At 43.4% G+C, this 5,713-nt stretch overlaps 1 non-coding gene across 1 annotated transcript; it reads left to right on the forward strand.

Moving 5' to 3' along the window:
• The first annotated feature begins 840 nt into the window (after nt 1-840).
• TRNAK-UUU lies at nt 841-914 on the forward strand. Its single transcript has one exon. It is a non-coding gene; the product is annotated as a tRNA-Lys (tRNA).
• Nucleotides 915-5,713: the final 4,799 nt, after the last annotated feature.

Consider the following 5,713-nt stretch of genomic DNA (forward strand, 5'->3'; position numbering starts at 1 on the left):
TGTTCCCAATGCCTAATAGCAGACTCAGGTCTCTGAATTCGCATGTAGCATGCCTTGCCAAAGTTTCCAGAAAGAGTCTGGCAAGTCAAGAGTTCAAAAACAGTTGTGTGTACACATGTCACTATTCGTGTGGTCTTCTCCCACTGGGACTGATGGGGAAGTGTAAGGAGTCCTGGGTTACCAGTGAAACATATTTGATCATATTTTTTTCCAGTAAACATTTATTTGCAGCTGAGAGACCTTTTAGGCTATAGCAAGACCATGTGCCTGTCTGGGAAATGGACACAGACAGGGTATCATGGCAAATATTCTGCATCAGAGGCATGTCTCCTATTTGGGAAAACATCAGGGCAATCAGGAGCCCAGTTGAACACAATTAAATATATATTTAGCACATTTGGGGGGTGTCAGAATGGAGAAGTTTGAAGAATCAATAGTCATAGACATGTATTATTCTCCTGTGGTGTGTCAAGTCTTTGGTTAGGCTCTAAGAATGAGCTCTGGAATCAGAACTGAACAGATTTAAAATGCATCTGGGCTGAATTCCTTATTTAAGAACAGGGAAACTGAGTAGGCTTCCTTGGTGACTCAGACAGTAAAGAATCTGCCTGCAAAGCAGGAGACGCAGGTTTGATCCCTGGGTCAGGAATATCCTCTAGAGAAGGAAATGGCAACCCACTCTAGTATTCTTGCCTGGAGAATTCCATGGACAGAGGAGCCTGGTGGACTTCAGTCTATGAGGTTGCAAAGAGTAGGACATGACTGAGTGACAGACACATGCAGACTGTTTGGTGTTCTTTGTCTGGAATTTTGGGACATTAAAGAGACTTAGAGGTGAGTTCCCTGGAGGTCCAGTGGTTAGGACTTGGTGCTTTTGCTGCCAAGGGCCCAGGGTTCAATCCCTGGTCAGGGAACTAAGATCTTGCAAGCCGAGTGGCATGGTCAAAAAAAAAAGAGAGAGAGAGAGAGGGAGAGAGACTTAGAGATTATCTTGTCCCAACTTCTCCTTATATAGATGAGAAAACACATTTGCCAAGGCAAGCATGGCATATGGGGTGAAAAATCAAAGAATGAATTGACGCTTAGTTCTTCTGATTCTCTGAGTAGTTCTCTTTGTCACACCTTCATAGGATCTTTTCCTGCTTTGGGTGTAATGGAGCCAGAAATGGAAGAGTCATGGATACCCAGAGATAAGGACAGAGAAAGGGCTGAAAACAGTACATTTCCTTGATCTGTCTCAAAGTTTTGCCCAAGACTGGTCCCATCTGAGTCCCAACCCAACGGATAACAGACTTGGGTAGACACCTGAGTTTCAATGAATCCCAGGGCTCTTCTCGATCCTAGACTAATACTTACCTCTCAAGTTGTCATAATAGGAAATGGAATTCTTGGTAAAGCATCTCCCCTTATGCCTAGTATGGAGTACGGGCTCAGCTAACCTTTGTCCCCATGATCTTGCATATTCCCTTTTCTCTTTTTTTTTCCGAATATTAGGTTGTAGACCAGGGATGGAGCCCATGCCCCTTGCTTTGGGAGTGCAGAGTCTTAACCACTGGACCACGAGAAAAGCCCCTCCCTTCCTTCTTAATGTGTCAAAGTTAAGTCTATTTCTTCAACAAATAGAAGCTGAGGAGTACACTTTAGCGAGGACATCTCTAGAAAATTGGAACTGTTGGCTTTGAACTCAGCAAAGGTTTGCAAAAAACATTGTCAGAGTAGTTAAACTTCCCAAAATAAAATCCTAGGAAGAGAAGCATTTTGAAGTCACTTTATCATCCCCCAACAAAATGTATTTCCTTTTCATTTACAAATTTCATTTCTAGGGAAGTATCCTGAGGAAAGGGCTTCCCCAGTGGCTCAGCAGGTAAAGAATCCGCCTATAATGCAGGAGACCCAGGAGATACGAGTTTGATCCCTGGAAGATCCCCTGGAAGAGAAAATGGCAACCCCGTCCAGTATTCTAGTCTGGGAAATCCCATGGATGGAAGAGCCTGGCAAGCTACACACAGTGCATGGGGTCCCAAGAGTCAGACACAACTGCGCACGAGCACGGGTGGATCCTGAGGAAATAACCATTATTGTTTATGAAAGAAAACCAAAACTATCCAGAAATTGGACTGGCATCAATTTCACAACAGATTGGTGACATGGTGAAATAATAGGATGGGAAAGACTAGAGATTTCTTCAGAAAAATTAGAGATACCAAGGGAACATTTCAAGCAAAGATGGGCTCAGTAAAGGACAGAAATGGTAGGGACCTAACAGAAGCAGAAGATATTAAGAAGAGGTGGCAAGAATACACAGAAGAACTGTACAAAAAAGATCTTCACGACTCAGATAATTATGATGGTGTGATCGTTCACCTAGAGCCAGACATCATGGAGGGTAAAGTCAAGTGGGCCTTAGGAAGCATCACTACAAACAAAGCTAGTGGAGGTGATGGAATTCCAGTTGAGCTATTTCAAATCCTTAAAGATGATGCTGTGAAAGTGCTGCACTCAATATGCCAGCAAATTTGGAAAACTCAGCAGTGGCCACAGGACTGGAAAAGTTCAGTTTTCATTCCAATCCCAAACAAAGGCAATGCCAAAGAATGTTCAAACTACTGCACAATTGCACTCATCTCACACGCTAGTAAAGTAATGCTTAAAATTCTCCAAGCCAGGCTTCAGCAATATGTGAACTCTGAACTTCCAGATGTTTAAGCTGGTTTTAGAAAAGGCAGAGGAACCAGAGATCAAATTGCCAACATTCACTGGATCATGGAAAAAGCAAGAGAGTTCCAGAAAAACATCTATTTCTGCTTTATTGACTATGCCAAAATCTTTGACTGTGTGGATCACAATAAACTGTAGAAAATTCTGAAAGAGATGGGATACCAGACCACCTGACCTGCCTCTTGAGAAACCTATATGCAGGTCAGGAAGAAACAGTTAGAACTGGACATGGGACAACAGACTGGTTCCAAATAGGAAAAGGAGGATGTCAAGGCTGTATGTTGTCACCCTGCTTATTTAACTTATATGCAGAGTACATCATGAGAAACACTGGGCTGGAGGAAGCACAAGCTGGAATCAAGATTGTTGGGAGAAATATCAATAACCTCAGATATGCAGATGACACCACCCTTGTGGCAGAAAGTGAAGAAGAACTAAAGAGTCTCTTAATGAAAGTGAAAGAGGAGAGTGAAAAAGTTGGCTTAAAGCTCAAGGTTCAGAAAGCTAAGATCATGGCATCTGGTCCCATCACTTTGTGGCAAATAGATGGGGAGACATTGGAAACAGTGGCTGACTTTATTATTCTGGGCTCCAAAATCACTGCAGATGGTGACTGCAGCCATGAAATTAAAAGACACTCCTTGGAAGGAAAGTTATGACCAACCTAGATAGCATATTAAGAAGCAGAGACATTACTTGGCCAACAAAGGTCCATCTAGTCAAGGCTATGGTTCTTCTAGTAATCATGTATGGATGTGAGAACTGGACTATAAAGAAAGCTGAATGCCAAAGAATTGATGCTTTTTAACTGTGGTGTTGGAGAAGACTCTTGAGAGTCCCTCGAACTGCAAGGAGATCCAACCAGTCCATCCTAAAGGAAATCAGTCCTGGGTGTTCATTGGAAGACTGATGTTGAAGCTGAAACTCCAATATTTTGGCCACCTGATGCAAAGAACTGACTCATTTGAAAAGACCCTGATTCTGGGAATGATTGAGGGCAGGAGGAGAAGGGGATGACAGAGGACGAGATGGTTGGATGTCATCACTGACTTGATGGACATGAGTCTGGGTGGACTCTGGGAGTTGGTGATGGACAGGGAGGCCTAGAGTGCTGCAGTCCATGGGGTTGCAAAGAGTGACTGAGCGACTGAACTGAACTGAACAGAAATATGGTAACTTATATGCAGAGTACATCATGAGAAACGCTGAACTGGAAGAAACACAAGCTGGAATCAAGATTGCCGGGAGAAATATCAATAACCTCAGATATGCAGATGACACCACCCTTATGGCAGAAAGTGAAGAGGAACTAAAAAACCTCTTGATGAAGGTGAAAGTGGAGAGTGAAAAAGTTGGCTTAAAGCTCAACATTCAGAATATGAAGATCATGGCATCCGGTTCCATCACTTCATGGGAAATAGATAGGGAAACAGTGGAAACGGTGTCAGACTTTATTTTTCTGGGCTTCAAAATCACTGCAGATGGTGACTGCAGCCATGAAATGAAAAGACGCTTACTCCTTGGAAGGAAAGTTATGACCAACCTAGATAGCATATTCAAAAGCAGAGACATTACTTTGCCAACAAAGGTCCATCTAGTCAAGGCTATGCTTTTTCCTGTGGTCATGTATGGATGTGAGAGTTGGACTGTGAAGAAGGCTGAGCACCGAAGAATTGATGCTTTTGAACTGTGGTGTTGGAGAAGACTCTTGAGAGTTCCTTGGACTGCAAGGAGATCCAACCAGTCCATTCTGAAGGAGATCAGCCCTGGGATTTCTTTGGAGGGAATGATGCTGAAGCTGAAACTCCAGTACTTTGGCCACCTCATGCGAAGAGCTGACTCATTGGAAAAGACTCTGATGCTGGGAGGGATTGGGGGCGGGAGGAGAAGGGGACGACAGAGGATGAGATGGCTGGATGGCATCACTGACTCGATGGACGTGAGTCTGAGTGAACTCTGGGAGTTGGTGATGGACAGGGAGGCCTGGCGTGCTGCGATTCATGGGGTCGCAAAGAGTCGGACATGACTGAGTGACTGAACTGAACTGAACTGAACTGAACTGAATCCATATACAGCAATACTGTACAGCCTCTTCAAACGGTGTTACTGAGAAATGTTTATAGTTAAGTTGCAATGATTAAAAGAATGTTTGCTATAAAACAGTATATGTTGCATGATTCCATAAAATATTTTATATATACTTGCAAAATGGCATCAATGCATAGATTGAAGTCACACGCAATACAAGCCATATGGTCAACAGCAAACTACCTTGGGTTCTGTGGATTGTAGGTCATCAGATGTCCCCTGTGTGCTGTTAGGTGTGTGGCAGAGGCCAAGCTCTGGTTAGTCACACTATGTCATTTCATTCATAAGTATATTAAAAAGCAGAGACATTCACTTTGCCAACAAAGGTCTGCATAGTCAAAGTTATGATTTTTCCAGCAGTCATATACAGATGTGATCATAAAGAAGACCATACAGATGTTGGACCATAAAGAAGGCTGAGTGTCAAAAATTGCTGCTTTTGAACTGTGGTGCTGGAGAAAACTCTTGAGAGTCCCTTGGACTTCAAGGAGATCAAACCAGTCAGTTCTAAAGGAAATCAACCCTGAATATTCATCAGAAGGACTGATGCTAAACCTGAAGCTCCAATAGTTTGGCCACCTTATGTGAGGAGCTGATTCATTGGAAAAGACCCTGATGCTGGGAAAGATTGAAGGGCAAGAGGAGAAGGAGGCGACAGAGGATGAGATGGTTAGATAGCATCACTGACTCAATGGATATGAGCTTGAGCAAACTCTGGGAGACAGTGAAGGACAGGGAAGCCTGGCGTGCTGGAGTCCATGGGGTCACAAACAGTCGGACATGCCTTAGCGACTGAACAGCAGCAGCAACACAGGAAAATGATATTTCCCAGCCTCCTTGCTTATAGGTTAGTCATGAGATTAACTCTGGCCAATGGAATGTAGGAAAAATGATATACTTGTAGACC

This window comes from Bubalus bubalis, chromosome 4, assembly GCF_019923935.1.
Source record: "Bubalus bubalis isolate 160015118507 breed Murrah chromosome 4, NDDB_SH_1, whole genome shotgun sequence".
NCBI classification, from domain to species: domain Eukaryota; kingdom Metazoa; phylum Chordata; class Mammalia; order Artiodactyla; family Bovidae; genus Bubalus; species Bubalus bubalis.